Here is a 17772-nt window from a genome sequence, read left to right as displayed (position 1 = left end):
AAGCATTAGCTGAAAAAAAAAAATATCGAAAACTCTTGAAGAATTCTGGTGTTCGTTGACACAAGCCTACCCTCGTCAGCATGGCAAAGCTAACTATGGGTGCTCTGATTCCGTTTGCTACTACACACCTTTGTGAGTCAGGGTTTTCAGAGTTTGTTTCTAACAAAACGAAAAGTCGAAATCAATTGGATGTCAAAGATGATATGAGTGTTACTTTGTCAAAGACCACTCCACAATTTCATGTTCTTATTCATACTAAACAGCAACAATCTTCTCATTGAAATGAACTTTTGAGCAGAATTGTAGTTTTGTTTTGTTTAGTTTGCACAAGCTGGGTGTATTTCACTTTTTCATTGAGTGGCCTTTAGATTTTGGTCGAAAAAAGAGTGAGAAACATAATTCTTTGTAAAGATTGTTTTATGCTTTGTGTATGACATACACTGCATGAGGTAGTTTTCAATAATGCAAAGTATATTCATTGTATGCAAAATGTTTTATGTGCTAATGAGCATTTTTCTAGGGAAGAGGTCCATAGCTTTCACCAGATTCTCAAAGGGGTCCGTGACTCAATAAAGGTTAAGAACCACTGCATTAGATTGTTTATCAGCCTTTAAAGTGCACCATGACACAAATCGGGTAATAAAACATACCAAAATATGACACACATCGGCGGGAAACTTGTGTCCTCCATTGTTTGACACGATGTGCATCATGGTCTGTTGTACAGGATGGTATTTAATGACTCAATTGGAGTCCGCGCATGAAAGGGTTAATAAGATCTGGTGTACTAGTGAGTTTATGGCTTGTTGGGGTGTTGCTGTAGTTATCCCCATCTCCAAGCCAGGTAAAGACTGCCTATAGGCGACGAATTATTGGCCCATTTCACTTACTTGTTGAATGTGTAAAGTATTAGAAAAGATAGTCAGAGGTCAGCTTTGTGGTTTTTGAAGAGATGACTTCCTATCCCTTGTCTAGTATGGCTTTCGTAAACTGAGATCTACTTCTGATGCACTACTGTCCTTGGAATCTTCTGTCTGTGAGGCTTTCTCCACAAACCAGCACCAGGTCACGGTCTTCTTTGACTTGGAGAAAGTATACGAGACTGCCTGGCATCATGGCATTTTACTTTCTCTTCATGCGTTTCGCATTCGTGGGCACTAACCTATTTTTATACAGCAATTTTTATCTTTCCATATTTTATGGGTCCAGGTGGAAGGAGTGCCTTTTAATGCCCGTGCACCTGAAGATGGGGCACCACAGGGGAGTATCCTTAGTGTTACTCACTTTGCTGTGGTCATCAACAGTGTAATCATGTACTGCCCGATGGTGTGCAAGGCTCACTATATGTAAATGGCCTCTCAGTTTCCATTACTGCATCTGGAATGTCTCTGATAGAAAGGAAGTTGCAGCTGGCACTTAATAGAACTTGTGTGTGGGCTGTCTCGTGGTTTCCATTTTTCTTTAGCAAAGACAGTGGCTATGCATTTTTGTCATCATCCTGGGATTCACCCACACCAAACTTGTAATCTATGGTCAGAGAATATCCTGCGTGGAAGAGACTTGGTTTCTGGGTCTTCTGTTTGATAAATGACTTAATTGGGTTCCTCATATACATTCTGTTCAGGCAGCTTGTATTAAAACTTTGAGTGTACTTAGGGTGTTGGTTCAATCCTCATGAGGTGCTGACCGTCAGACCCTCTTCCTCCTCTTGCATAGGTCCCTTCTCCTTCTTGAACTTAAACATGGGTGTGAGATCTACTCCTCTGCAACGGATGCCCGTCTCCAGATGCTGGATTCAGTGCATCATGTGGATGTATGTCTGGCAACTGGGGCATTCAGGTCCTTCCCGATTTCGAGTTTTTGGTGGATGCTGATGTCCTCCCTTTGGATTTACATCGCCAGTCGTTGATAATGTGTTGGTATCGTCTTCACCGCCTTCCAGACGTTGTTCCTTGTGCCATGGTTTCCCAAGATTCCCGATCTTATGTATATGACACTCGTCTTAGTTTCCCGAAGCCCTTTGGTTACGGGGTCCTTTCTGCTATGTTAGCCCTCTCTGTTCCAAGATTGGTAGTTTGTGCACATCGGATCCAGAGGGTGGGTTTTTGGCTACTCTCTTGTGTGACATTCTGTAGGTCCGTCACTGGTACAAAGAACTCACTTACCTCTCAGGTGTCCCTCTCTTTCTTTTTAAAACATTCCTTATGAGGGCTCTGTCCCTGTTTATACTGACGGATCTAAGACTGATACTGGAGTAAGCTTTCTTGTCGTCTTCCCTTCCTTCAGTTGGGGCTGTTGCCTTCGGCATTGCTTCAGTATAAAGGAGGAAATGACTGCGATTTTATATGCTCAAATCATTTCTACTCTGCCCAATCTGCTTTTGTGATTTTTAGCGAACCTGCAGTGCTGTGTTTGTACTGGTTTTATCAATTTTAGAGTGCCATTTTCTCCTTGGCCGTCGTGTGGACTTTTTTTGGGTTCCCGCGCTTGTTAATGTGGAGGGCAATGAGAGGGCAGATACATTAGCCAAAGCTACGTCTTCTCGATGGCCCCCTACTAACGACCCAGTTTCCGGTACTGATATGACTTTTTACTTGAAGTACAGGTACTCGTACTTGTTGGTGGACACAATGGGATGCTGTTGCTCATATTCAAAAACAATTTTTCAGACATTGGTTGTGCCGAGAGTTCTCCCCTCCATGCCATGGCGATTAGAGGTGGCTTTTGTCCGGCTTTGCATTGGACACTCACAGTTTATGCATGGGTTTCTGATGTGTCTTGGGACTCTGCTGTAATGTGATAACTACCTTGTTCCCCTTTCTGTTCGTCACTTGCTGGGCACGTATCCAAGTCTGGGAGACCTACTTCAGAGATTCCTTCATAGGTATAAGGGGATGGATGGTGCCTACTGTCTGTCCTCGATGCTTGGAGGAGGCTACGGCGATTTTACTGGTGTTTTTAGATTTCTTCAGGAGGCATCCTTCCTTCCACTTTTATAGGTAATTGATACTTAATAAACTATTCTTTGTTCATTTTAAGTATTGTATATCTGGAAGACAATATTAACTTTGTTCTGAGGATGCGATTTTTTGTTTTTTTGCGTCTTTTACCTAGCTGTCCAGCGGCATATGATCTTGGCAGTTGTGCCGCCAGTGTTTTGTTTTATTTAATAATCAATCAATAATCTATGCAAAGCAAGAGAATCTTGAGCTGATGACTGGCCAAGCAAGAACTCATTCATGAACCCCACAGACTATCTGTAGATAAGTAGAACTGGCAATTTACAATAGTTTGATTGTACAGATTCACATCTTTAGCAAATTTTGTGGCACACTAAGGATATTCCGGCGGCACACTAGTGTGTAATGATTGAACAGATTCACATATTTAACAAATTTTGCGGCACACTAAGGATATTAAGGCGGCACACTAGAGTGCTGCTCCACAAAGTATGGGAATCACAGCACTACGGGAGTACAGTAAACACCAGAGACCTTGCTCGGGTTTGAACATCGTCGCAAATTAAGGAGCACACCAGCATCCAGTGAAATTGTTCCGGTAACAGCCACATACTCGAATATGTAGCGGCATGCTAGAGCGGTTGTTGGCCATCCCTGCAAATGAAAGGGGCTGGACAGGCTATTGATACCCACTGGCAAGTGTGGACCAAATGTGTTCAGAAATAATAAACGCAGATAAGTGCCTCTTACGTTGGATTTCTTTATTTTCTACGCGTATGATATATTTGATGTAAAATGGTATATCCAGAAACACAGTACAGAAATGCAAGATTAATACATTGTCCTCATACTCTCAGGTGGCATTATAAATGTAACGACAAAGGATAGTATAGCATTCAGCCGAGTAATACAAGCATTAACATCCATGTTGTAACAATAAAATGCAAGTGAAGTATGCGAAAATATGATTATCTTTGCTTCTATGAAATGAGCTTAATATCGTGTTATTCCTTCGCAGATCATATGGAAAACAAAAAGTGAGAAACAGGCTATGATTGACGTAACAAGTTCATGAGGACAGCCATTTCAGGCACCAGATTGATAATTATTCAGACATGGAGGGTTGGTAATGCTGTATCATTATGTAAACTTAACATCGTTCTTTTGTTTCGGGCACAAAATTGATGTGTGTGTGGGGGGGTGGGGGAGACTACAGCTTCCTCCTTTTCGGCAAATCAATGATTACTTATATGTAGTTTTGGATAGTGATTTCATGCTTCATTGACTAGGATTATATACATGCCAATGTTATTGTACTTCTGCAAGTAAAACAGGTAAAATAAATATTGATTTGTATAAATGAAGTAAAGTGGCAACTCTATCTTTCAGTAGCCTCGCACCCTTCGTTCCCCCCACACTTCAAAAAGGAAGATTCGGCGCAGTATTAACGTGACATTTGCAATTTCAGAAGACGGGATGCAGTAAATATAGTTCAGTTCTATCTATTAGAGTAACTCACGCAGATATATGATTATATATCGGTACTGAATAAATGTTAGGCGGTCTCATATATATATATATATATATATATATATATATATATATATATATATATATATATATATATATATATATATATATATCAATCAATCAATCATTTCCTGTGGCACCCTCGGGGATGCATAGGGCCTCGATGAACTCACACCACCACATCCAATCTTGTGCTAACCCCTCAAGATCTCCCCAACACTCATCTCCAGCTTCCCGTCTCATTGTCCTCACCCACGTCTCTTTTGGCCTTCCTCTACCTCTCCTACCAAGTGCCACCCACCCTGGTGTACCTCGTACTATTCCCTGTCTCCTATACACATGTCCTAGCCACTTCCATCGTGAGAACCTAACATATTCATCGACCGGCTGCACTCCCATTATTTCTCTAATTCTACTATTTGGTATCCTTACCCACCACTTAACTCCTAATATTCTTCTAAGTGCTTTGTTTTCAAACACCAAGAATTTATTTTCCATAGTCACTGTGCTGTACCAAGACTCGTGTCCCCACTATAGGGGGTCACCTTGACGTGGTGGTGGGGCTTGAAGCATGGTTGGCATTGCCACCTACTTGGGAGGCAAGTCTACCTTTGTAGGGTTTGGCATTTGTCGGCCTTGTGGACCAAGCACCCCCTACATCACTGGTTGAGGAGGCCTACTGGTGATGTCAGTCCCTGCCCATCTGTCATCTAGGGCGGGACTGTTGCCTCCCCACGTGTTTGCCGTGCGTGGCGTCTCGTAATGCTGGGAGACGGGAGTCCTGGTGGTTGAGCGATGCTGCATGGTGCGCCCTGCAGCTAGCAATACACCTCTTTGGTCCCTTATTCTGGCTAGACGGGTGGCCTGGTTGGGCCCGACCAGGTCAATCGGCTGGTCACTGGCTAGCCATCCAGGCTAGTCACTTAGTGGCTTTAGGGTCAAGCGGGCACTGGGGGACCTGGTGGCTCCTATCGTCCTGGAGTCACCCTTGTTAGGGTCCCTTGGTGGTTACCTGCGTATACTTCCCCACTACCTCTGGGGTCGCCAGTGGTGCTTTCCCTGGCATATGGCCTCCCCTTGTTGGGCTCCATGGTGGGTGGAGGGGTGGGGGAATGAAGGTTGTTTTCTTTTGAATATGGCTTCTAACAATTTTTCAGCTGACGACCCTGGTTCCGTCCCTGACCATCCTTCAGAGTCTCCCTCCTGTGCGCCTCTTGTGCCTCTGGCTGGTGAGGCCCACATTGCCACCTTGGAACCATACCTGCCTGGTTCCAGTGGTTTCCGTTCAGTGGCCACTACAAAGAAGAATAGCCGGCAACAGACAACAACATCTTGTGGACATGCCCGTGAGGTCCTGCCAGGTGTCTATGAGAGAGTTGATTTCCCAAGGTACCGGTACTACACCATTCGTACTCTGGATGGTCAGCCTATTGGGAATCTGGACATTTTTACTGTTCATCGGCGCATTGTATCAATCTGTGGGAGAGAGCCAAAGATTTCACCTCAGGGGGATGGTAGCCTCCTAGTGGAGGTTACATCCCCTGAAGAGGGTTCCCGGCTGGCTGCCCAGTGTAAGGACCCGGATGCGCTGTTTTCTTGTGTCCCTCATGCGTTTTTCAATCAGTGTCGAGGTGTTGTTTTCTCCAAAGACTTACTTCGCTACAGTGAAGAGAAGCTACTTGAAGAACTCCAGGTCCACAGGGTTGTCAAAGTGGAGAGGTTTCAGAAGAAGGTTGATGGTGTACTTACCCCAACTCCATCCTTGTTGCTGACGTTCGACTGTACTGTTCTGCCTTCATCCATCAAGGTGGCTTGGTTGTCCCTTAGGGTCAAACCCTTTGTCCCAAATCCACGACGCTGCTACCACTGTCAGATGTACGGGCATGTTGGGCGAGTCTGTCGTCGTTTGCAACAGGGCCTCCCAGTGGTGTGTGTCAGTTGTGGAGCATCCACTCATGCAGGACAGGACTGTCCTGGACCTGTTTGTTGTTTGCACTGTGGTGAGGCACATCCTGCCTCATCTAAAGACTGTGCCCGGTTTTGCTTGGAGAAGGAGATCCTCCTCATCCGTAATCGTGATAAAATAAGCTTTCCTGAGGCCAGGAGTAGAGCCATGTCATCTGTTTTCCGTAACGGAGTGTCTTATGCGTCAGTTTTGTCCGGTCATAGCCGTCCTCATCGTCCTGTCCAGCAGCAGACTCGAGTTCCTCCTGTTGTGTCAGCTCCTATGCCTTCATTTGTTGATACCATGCCAGTGCAACAATCTCCCGTACTTGCAACGGTTGCCGCTACAGTTCAAGACTCGACCTCTACATCTATGGTATCCCCTAGTAGTCATGGTGCACATTCTTCATTTGCTAAGCGTCATCGTGGTTCCTCAGAGTCTTTGAGTCTTGAAGATCCTCCAAGCAAGGTGTCGGTCATGGAGTCCACATCCTCTGTAGTTAGTCCATCTGTGCAACAGCCCTCGGACCCTGCTTCTGGGTCTTCGGGGGCTTCTGGGGTGTCAGGTCAGTCTGGCACCTCTTCCTCCGGGGAATCGGATGTTCCTCCTCCGGTTACCTCTGAGGATCCTGTCCTGCCCCCTCCAAGTTTGGAGGCCAGGACCCCAATCCCTCCTGCTCGACCTCTTGGTTCACTGGGGGCCCCGGGCAGGGTTCGGAGTAGCTCTTCCTCTCCTGCTGGGCAGCAACGGGTGTCTGTGAAGTCTCCCAACACTTCGCAGACCCCAGGCCCTCGTTCTAGCCATGCTGCTGCCCGTGGCAAGCCCCTTAGTGGGCGTATCCGCATTCCCAAGAAGATTGTCTCCCAGGGTCGCTCAGTGGTTTCCACTAAGTGACCCTTTCTTTTGTGTATATAGTTCCTCCATTTTAATATTTTTAGTATTTTTTTATGGTTTTCTGTTTGTCCCTCTCCCCTGCCCCTTTTTATTTCCGTAGTTTTAATGGCTAATATTATTCAATGGAACTGCCGTGGTTTACGAGCCAACTGGGAGGAACTCCGTTGGCTTCTGGCTGAGTATTCACCTGTGTGTGTTTGCCTACAAGAGACAATGGTTGGAGATGCTGCGCCACCCAGTCCACCTGGTTACCAGGTTTTTTATTCAGATCCTCTTCCTGGACAGGGTCATGGTGGGGGTGTGGCTATTCTAGTATGCAGTGACATACCTTTCACTGCTGTGAATCTTAATACTCCACTGCAGGCTGTTGCTCTCCAGATTTTCCTTCCCCGTCGTTATACTGTGTGCTCTTTGTACCTCCCTCCTAGTGCCACTATTGAGAGGGTTGATCTTGAAAATCTTATTCGGGCACTTCCCTCACCCTATTTCTTGCTGGGTGACATGAACAGTCATCATCCCCTGTGGGGTGGCTCCACAGCTGATGCTAGAGGTACTATGTTAGCCTCCATTGTGGAGGATGTGGACCTGTACATTTTAAATTCTGGTGAAGTTACTTACTTCCATAGTCAAACGGGTATTTTTAGTTCTATTGATTTGTCTTTGTGCTCTGCAGGGGTAGCCCTGAATTTTACATGGGCTGTGTTACCAGACTTACATGGCAGTGACCACTTCCCTATTTTATTAAGAACGACACAGAGTGCGCCTCGGCGTCGTCTTCCCCGCTGGCGCTTGGATAGGGCGGTCTGGCCGGTTTTTGAGGAGCTGTGTTCCCCGAGCTGATGTGTGGAGGATTTTGTCAGCACTGATGCTGCTGTTGATTATTTCACAGACTTACTTCACTCGGCGGCACTGCAGAGTATTCCGAGAACAGCTGGTCACTTTCCTCGCCGTCCAGTTCCCTGGTGGACCGATGAGTGTGCTTCTGCTGTTCGGGCTAAACGTGCTGCTTTCTCCCGACTTCGTCGTCACCGAGGTGACCCTGGTTACTTAGTGGCATATAGGAGGGCCCGAGCTCATGCCCGGCGGGTTATGAAGGAGGCTAGGAGGAAGTCTTGGGCGTCATTTGTTTCTTCAATTTCTTCACAGACTCCTCTCACGAAAGTGTGGAAACGGGTGAGGAAGATTTCAGGGAAATTTCCCGTTCCCTCTCCTCCTGTTTTATCTCGTGCAGATGTGGTGGTGGCTCATTCTTTGTCTGTTGCCGAGATATTTGCCGCTCATTTTGCTAATGTCTCTAGGAAGGACACCTCATCCCCGTCGGCACGCCGCCGACGGCACCTGGAATCTTTGGGCATTAGTTTTCCATCTACTGCAGAGGAGTCGTATAATGTTGCTTTTTCTGCTTCTGAACTTCAGACGGCATTGTCGCAGTGTCGCGACTCTTCTCCAGGCTTGGATGATGTCCCATATGCCTTCTTACACCACTTGCCTGATGCAGCCCTTCATTTTCTGTTGTCACTGTATAACAGAATTTGGTGCACTGGTGGGTTTCCAGCCTCATGGGGTGTTGCTGTGGTTCTCCCCATCCCTAAGTCGGGTAAGGATCACTTGCAGGCCATTAATTATCGCCCTATCTCACTGACATCTTGCCTTTGTAAGGTCCTTGAAAAAATGGTGAATAGTCGGCTCATGTGGTACTTAGAGAAGGGTGGTTACTTGTCTCCTGTCCAGTGTGGGTTTCGGAAGATGCGGTCGACCACAGATGCTCTCCTTTCTTTAGAATCTTCCATCTGCCAGGCTTTTGCAACTAACCAGCATCATATCACAGTGTTCTTTGATTTGGAGAAGGCGTACGACACTTCCTGGCGTCATGGTATATTACAATCACTTTATGAGTTTGGTCTCCGTGGGCGACTCCCCACTTTTATCCGGGAGTTTTTATCTAATCGTATTATTCGGGTCCGAGTTGGGAGTGAGCTGTCTACTGCACATCCCCTTGAGGATGGTGTGCCACAAGGGAGCATACTAAGTGTTACCCTTTTCGCAGTGGCAATTAACAGCGTTATTTCTGTGCTCCCTGATGGTGTTCGTGGCTCTCTCTATGTTGATGATTTATCAATCTCTGTCACTGCCTCACGGATGTCAATGGCAGAAAGGAGGATGCAGATGGCTCTCAACCGTGTCTCTAGATGGGCTGATGACCGAGGTTTTCGATTTTCCTTCAAGAAGACCGTTGCCATGCATTTTTGCCGCATTCGTGGAGTCCACCCTGACCCAAACCTTTTTCTTAGACGGGCGTCGTATTTCGTGTTTAAAGGAAACCCGGTTTTTAGGGCTGATTTTTGACAGCCGGTTGACTTGGGTCCCTCACCTGAGGTACGTAAAAGCTGAGTGTCTCAGAGCATTGGGTCTCTTGAAAGTTTTAGCGCACACATACTGGGGAGCTGATCGCAAGACCCTCCTCCTCTTGCATCAGTCTCTGATTTTATCCAAACTTCATTATGGATGTGAAGTTTATTCTTCTGCCTCAGAAGCCCGGCTTCGTAGTTTAGATTCCATACATCATGCTGGTGTTCGTCTCGCCACTGGGGCATTCCGATCTTCCCCGATTTCGAGTTTGTTGGCTGATGCTGGTGTCCTTCCTCTAGACTTGCTCCGCTCTTCCCTTTTGATGCGATGTTGGTATCGCTTATCTCGTCTCCCAGACTCTGTGCCCTTTGTCAAGGTCTCTCAAGATTCTCGGTCACCTATTTTGCCACTCGGCCATCCTTTCCAAAGCCCTTTGGTTTCACGGTGCAGTCAGTTATGTCTAGCTTCTCTGTTCCTTCTGTGCCGATTACTCCCCACCGTGTCCCGAGGGTGGGCTACTGGCTTCTCCCCAGGGTGACATTTTGTCGTTTCTTCTCATTCAGTAAGGCCTCCCTTCCTTCTCAGGTTTTATTTTCTCTGTTTTTAGAGCATGCCTCTTCTCATGGGGACTCCATACCAGTTTATACTGATGGATCTAAGTCCGATGTGGGTGTGGGCTTTGGTGTGGTGTTTCCCACCTTCTGTCGAGGTGGGAGCCTCCCTGTGACTGCTTCTGTTTTTACGGCTGAGCTGTCTGCTATTTTATTTGCCCTTCAGATTCTCTTCACTCTCCCCCACACTGCTTTTACTGTTTTTAGTGACTCACGAAGTGCTCTTTCTGCAATGGAGTCTTTTAATCCCTCTCATCCTTTGGTTTTATCCATTTTAGAGTGGCTTTTCCTTTTAGGGCGTCGTGGACGTCGTGTAGATTTCTGTTGGGTTCCAGCTCATGTAGGAGTGGCAGGGAATGAACGAGCTGATCAGCTGGCCAAGGCGGCAGCGGCTCGTCCCCCTCTTGCACAGTCCCCTCTGTATCGTCTGCCTGCTGCAGATATGCGCTCCTGTATTGCCTCCAGAGTTTGGTGCTGTTGGCAGGAGCATTGGGATGCTGTAGGTGCCAATAAGTTGCGCTCGATTTGCCAGAAGGTGGGCTCATTCAGTTACCAGGGCTTCCCTCGTCAATGGGAGACTGCTTTGTGCCGCCTCCGCATTGGCCACACCCGTTTCTCTCATGGCTTTTTAATGGAAAGGGCTCCTCCTCCATTCTGTGATGACTGTCTGGTTCCCTTGACTGTTCGGCACCTGTTGGTGGAGTGCCCTAGTCTTGAGGATTTGCGTCGTCGATTCCTCTCTGACCACCAAACGGATGGTGGTGTGTATCATCTTTCCTCTGTGCTTGGGGAGGATGCCTGTGCCTTGGGAGGGGCAACCCTCTCGTTTGTGAAGGAGGCAGGACTTTTTAAGGATATTTAGAATTTCTTCATTTTGATTGTGTGGCTTATCCTCTGTTTTTTGTTTTTTGTTTTTTACTTCTTTGTTATACGGCGGCATATGACCCTGGCAGTTGCGCCGCCATGATTATTAGAAAAAAAAAAAAAAAAAAAAAAAGACTCGTGTCCATAAATTAAGATACTCCTAACCATTACCTTATACAGTTTGATTTTTGTATGCACAGAAAAATTTTTATTATTCCAAATATTTTTAAGCATTCCCATTGCCTGATTAGCCTTCTTTAACCTTTCCTCGAATTCAAAGTTCAAAGAACCATCCTTGGCTAAATAAGTACCTAAATATTTAAACCTATCAACTTGCTTTACAACCATATCTCCAATTACACATTCCTGCGCATTTTCCATATTCATATTGATTATTTCAGTTTTTCCACAATTAATAACCAAACTCACCTTGCGACATTCACTCACCAAACAGTCCAACACTCTCTGCATCTCTTCTGGCCCATCACAAATCAAAACTATATCATCTGCATAATCTAAATCCAAAAGTTTCCTGTTCTCTCCCCAAAGTATACCTGCACCGGTTTCTGTTCCAACGCGTTTCATAATGTAATCAATGACCAATATAAATAGTAAAGGCGATAGAACACCACCTTGAATTACTCCGGACTTGACTTCAAACGAATCACTCAGACAACCATCAACCATCACTTTACAAAATGTGTCCTCATGCATGTTCATAATGACCCTCACAAACTCCTCTGGTATTCCATAATGTCTCATGATCTTTCCCATAGTCTCTCTCGAAACATTATCAAAAGCCTTTTCAAAATCAACAAAACAAAGACTTAACGGTACTCTCATTTCATTAACTTGCTGCATCAAATGCCTAACTATAAAGATCTGATCATTGCAACCACGTCCCTTTCTAAAACCAGCCTGTTCATCCCTCAGAATACCCTCAACCACCGGCTCCAACCTATTTAACAACACTCTACTGAAAACTTTCAAAGCTATCGGTGACAAAGAGATTCCCCTCCAATTACCACATTCACTCAGGTCTCCCTTCTTCGGAACTTTAACAATTACACCATTCTTCCAAACTGATGGTAGTAACCCCGTCACCCATATCTTATTGAATAGCTTGGTCAAGATCATTATTAATCTATCCCCCTCCACTTTAAACATTTCCGGAAATAAACCATCCTCCCCTGGTGCCTTATTATTCTTTAACTGTTTTACTGCTTTCTCCACTTCTGCAAGCCTCAACTCTCCTGTTTCTATATTTAAATCTTCCTGAGCAGACGGTATATCCTCTTCTGGTGGTATTGGTCTATTAAGAACTGTCTCAAAATGCTCTTTCCATCTATTTTTAATATCTCCATCTTTGGTCAATAAATTTCCTTCCCTGTCTCTAACTGGTATTTCTTTGCGTTTACCTGCATTACCACTCAGTTCTTTAATCGATTCAAATGCTATTCTTTGACTCTGTCCATCATTTTTGTTTATTAAGATTTCAGTCTCTGCAACCTTTTCATCCACACATCTTCTTTTACCTCTCCTAGCTAACCTTCTTACTTCTGAATTCAAACTCCAGTACGCAGCTCTTGCTAATTCAATCTCTCGTTCATCAACGCATTGCATCTCACTCCTCAATTTAGCCTCACCTCTCTTTTTTATCATATCCCACGTTTCCTCTGATATCCATTTCTTTCTCCTGAATCTATGTCTCCTTCCAACGTACATTCAGCAGTCTCATGCAAAACTTTGTTCACATCCTCCCACATCTCATCTACACTTCTCTCCCCCTCTTCCAACGTTTCCAACACCAAAAACCTATTTCTGCATTCTAATCTGAATTCCTCCTTTTCTTCTCCTTCCCTTCTAAGCTTAACAATATCGTATCTACCAACACCAGATTTTCCTTCTTCTGATTTTTAAGTTTAAACCTTATTTTTGCAATGCTGAGTTGATGGTCACTACCAATATCCGCTCCCCGTTTAACATGAACATCTAGCAGAGAACTTCTATGCCTCCTACTGATAGCGATGTGATCAATCTGATTTTTATATTTTCCACACAGTGACACCCAAGTTGTCTTGTGTATATTGCAATGCTGAAAGAGTGTGCCCCCGATGACTAAGTCATTTGCTAGACAGAAGCTTCCAAACCTCACTCCGTTTTCACTCATCCTACTACCAACTCCCATCTTACCCATACATGCCTCAATTCTCTCATTTGAACAGCCCATTACTGCATTAAAGTCTCCAACGCAGATCAAAACATCATGTCTAGGTACCCTTCCTACTCCTTCTTGCAACTTTTCATAAAATGTGTCTTTCCTTTCATCGAGTGCATCATTAGTAGGTGCATAACACACAAACAGACTGATGTTGCCATGATTTGATTTAAACCATGCGTATAACAATCGCTCACCTATAGGATCCCACTCACATAAAGCCTTATTTGCCTTACAACCCAGCAACAATCCTACTCCCTGATAATGCATTCCGTCCTGTCGGCCAGATATCAATAAACGTATACCATCCTCCAAATCCAACTTATCGACTCCAGTTAATCTAGTTTCTGTCAGAGCACAAATATCAAGTCCGTAATTTTGAAAAACCTTCACTAACTCATCGATTTTACCGTCATGATTTAGCATTCTCACATTCCAGTTACCAATTTTAATTGTATTTTTTGCATTAACAAAGGAATTAGATTGTAATTGAAGCAACCGTGAGATTCTTAGCACCCCCTGCCCATTTAAGGGCTGCACGGGACTGGGGGCCATTACTGTTCTTTCAGAGTCCATCAAGGTTTCTTTGGCTAACTTCCTGACCACCTCGCCATTGTGTTGCAGTCGCAGTAGGCAGCTAACTTGCCTGATTGCCCACACCCGAAAGACCCAGCTATGCTGTAGCCAGTCACGTGCCAGCATGCTTCCCAGCCATTTCACTCTCAAGGAGTTCCTCTGCCTGAGAAAGCAACCACCCCCCTGCTACCGAGGGCTTTTGATCTGTGTAGGTAGAGGGCGATCACTCCCTCACTAGCCATATACAGTGTATATACAGTGTATAGGCTACACTACATGAGAAGGAAGGAAGGAAGAAATAATGAACTTGCAACAAGACAAAATACAGGTAGGCATTAAAGTATAAGGGGGCAAGGGGAATAATTAAATAAAATGCATGATGTGAAAAGCAGAAAGAAAAGTGACAATACTGGAATGAGAAACAGTGGGAGAGTCAACCTGGAAATCAGCAAGCAGTGGGGTCTGTCCCAGGCATTATCAGAGATACAGTATCAATTACCATCGTTTCGTTTCGTTTTTAAAGTCTCCAACATGCTTGCATGCGTCAGCCTTGGTCATCTAATGACGGCTCTCCACGCTGCACAATCCATTACAGCCTCCCTGTTCAGTCCCTTAACCCTGAGGTCACACTTAATGACCTCATCCCATGTCTTTCTCAGTCTACCCCTCGTAACCCCACCCTCAATATTAACACTTCCCACCTTCCTCACCCAATTATCACCCCCCATCCTCTCCACATGTCCAAACCATCTCAATCTACCTCTCCTCATCACAACACCAATACACTCCAGTCCCATCCTACCTCTCAACTCTTCCATCGTGAACCCAGCCCCCCCCAGACCTTGGATGAAGGGACGCACTACACATCCACCTAATCATTGTCATTTCTGTACGTCTGAGCCAGCGAATATCCTCCTCCTTCACTGCTCAGGTCTCACTACCATACAGCATTACACTCCTAACACATGCTGCATACAAAGACTCCTTAGCATATAGGGAGAGTCCTCTCAATGTCAGGAGAGGCAAGAGCTCCCTGAACTTCCCCCAACCACTTCTCACCCTAGCCACAAAGCTAGCTCCAGCCCCACCTGCAGCACACAACATGTCTCCCAAATAACAAAACTCTTCCACACACTCAAGAGATTCACCAGCAAGTTCAATTCTTTCACTTCTGACAATCTCCACCTGCTCTCCCCGACACGCCGTACACATAAAATCAGCATTATCTCGCAGTCTACCTCTGATACCTTTACATCTTTTATGCACCCATTTATCACAAACACTGCACAAGATGGAATTACTTCCCATGCCCTTGTGGCAAACTGCACATGGCCACTCTCCCTCGTCTTTGACAGTACTGCCATCCTTGGATTTAAACCCTCATGTTTACATCCAGGTGGGGTGCCTTAACTCACTGGCCACCATTCTTCCTGAACTCTCAATACAACACATACAAGGACATGTAATGTACTGTAACCTCAAGTCTTGAGTTATTTTTTCCAAAAGTTACAAGCATTAAATTAGTCTTGTAAAATTTTTCTAGCTTCCCAAACTCACACAGGTGGAGATGTGACTGTATCCAACAGTTTTCAAGAAGCAGACGGGACCTGTTGACGTTAAACAAATGATCTTACCCCTTCAGTACCGTGATGCCTTTTAGGTTTCATTCTTGCTGCCATCAAAAAATTTTATTCAGTTTAGAGAGGACATCTTGTACTGAAAGGGCTAGAAATAAACTCCACTGATCCCAACACTAAGATGTCTACCCTGACCTTCATCAAATCACTTGGCAGTGGGAATAAAAAAAAAAATCTAATATGGACAGGGATATGGACACCCTTCAAGAAAGACTGATGGTTAGTGTCCAGCATTTACAGTGGGACCACTTGATGAACCTGAAGCTTGCAGTAGGCTTCAATAGCTTCAAAACATGGAAGTTTTTTTCTTGTTTACATTAGTAGGGCCTCCTGGAAAACTGACTAATAAACTTCACTTCAAGCCAAAATACTGTACTGTGTATTCTTATACTGCAATGATTACATTAGTGTGGCCCGAAGAAACTTGAAATGATCATTAGCTTCACACATTTTCACAACAAAGACTTTCTGCAACAAATTTAGTGTGGTCTTGAGAAGTTACCATGTTTTAAATACTGAAGGGGATTGAGAAAAAAAAATGACAATTTAATTTCAAATATTTGTACCATCAAAACAAAGGATATTTTATGACTGAACTAATGTATGTGGTTACCTGATGAAGTTTTCTGAGATGAAATTAAGAAGTCTTCAAGAAAAGTTAAGTTAGTTTCCTGTACTTTTAAAATAGAGGGCATCTTAGTGCTGTGGGCATTAATGTGGCCGCTTGAAGAAGTTGTCTGAGTTGTGTCTGGTGCGCTTGATGTGACGGTGAGAGTCATCATCTGCCGCTTGGCCAGGCCGTAGGATGTCTCGGATGTGTTGCACAAGCAGGTCAATGGCAACTGTGTTCTCTGCTCCTCGGGGTATGATCACATCCGCAAACTTCTTGGTTGGTAGACAGAATTCCTCAAAAGCAGGCTTAACCAGATTGGTGTACTGATTTAACACAACCTCAAGCGCTCTTCCACGTTCTCTTGTATCACGCATCACTCTCCTGGCCAGTCTTGTGTCAGCATCTGAGTCCACAAAAAGCTTCATATGGAAGAGTGCTCGGATCTCTGGCTGGTAAAACATCAAGATCCCCTCAAACAGGACAACATCTGCTTGATATATCGTGGTTGTGCTCTCCAGTCTTGAGTTGGTAACAAAGTCATAGTTCGGAATCTTGCATATCTTGCCATTTAATATTTGATGAAGGGTTTTCAGTACAAGCTCATTATCAAAGGCATCGGGATGGTCAAAGTTGAAGACGCCCTTTAGGGCTTTGGCACTTTCTTCAGGATTGAGTGGGCGGTAGAATGCGTCCTGAGATATACAGACCACACGGCGCTGTGAGTGTTCTATGTCATCCTGACCCAGACGCTCCATGATACGCTTACATACTGTTGACTTCCCAGAAGCCGTTCCCCCAGCCACCCCTATCAAAAACGGTGTCTTGGGTGCCACGCCATTGGCCATCCCATTATAGCCTCGGCTGGGAGAATCCTCTAATTTGTGCGTGGACATTCCTTGTGTTTGGCTGGCGTATATATATATATATATATATATATATATATATATATATATATATATATATAGTCGTTTGTACATTTCAGTATATATCTTGTATATGTTTATGTTGCATATGTCATGTTTTATAGTGTATTGTATCTATATTACAGTCGCTGATGATGTGTAAGGATACACGAAACGTCCTACGAAAAATGAAAATAAATAATTAATAAAATATAGTTACGACATGGATCTTGGGCATATTATCTACAACCTGAATCATAGTGTAAAACAATGTGTAAGAAAACTCGAAAAGATCAACAGAAAAATAGTGAACAATGGCTACGCCTTGGTCTTTAATGATTTTTGTATAAAAGAAAACATTCTGCCTAAATATACTAATATTCGAACCCATGACCCGGCAGCAAGGCAAGAAAACATTACACTGGAGTATAGAAAACAACTAGTGCTCCGCCAAAAACACCTAAAAGAGATAGAAAGAAAACAGCTGAACGATCAGCGTACCGCCCTCTTGGCCGAATATAACATCTTTGACATCAACGATGACGTCCGCCACAACATCAATCAAGCCTTGGACGACCTTCGCCGTCAAACAGAAGAAATAACCAAAACTAGAACCATTAAAAAACTGAACAAGCTATATGGAGGACAAGTCACCTTACCAGAAAAATCCGAT

The 17772-nt window shown here is 44.5% G+C and overlaps 1 pseudogene; it reads right to left on the bottom strand.

Annotated features, from left to right (window-relative positions):
* Positions 1-16295: 16295 nt before the first annotated feature.
* Positions 16296-17090, bottom strand: LOC145397201 (uridine-cytidine kinase 2-A pseudogene; annotated as a pseudogene).
* Positions 17091-17772: the final 682 nt, after the last annotated feature.

This window comes from Coenobita brevimanus, chromosome 40 (genome assembly GCF_032717465.1).
Source record: "Coenobita brevimanus isolate Jiangsu-jjx chromosome 40, ASM3271746v2, whole genome shotgun sequence".
Classification (NCBI taxonomy): domain Eukaryota; kingdom Metazoa; phylum Arthropoda; class Malacostraca; order Decapoda; family Coenobitidae; genus Coenobita; species Coenobita brevimanus.
This window is presented reverse-complemented; position numbering and strand designations above follow the sequence as displayed.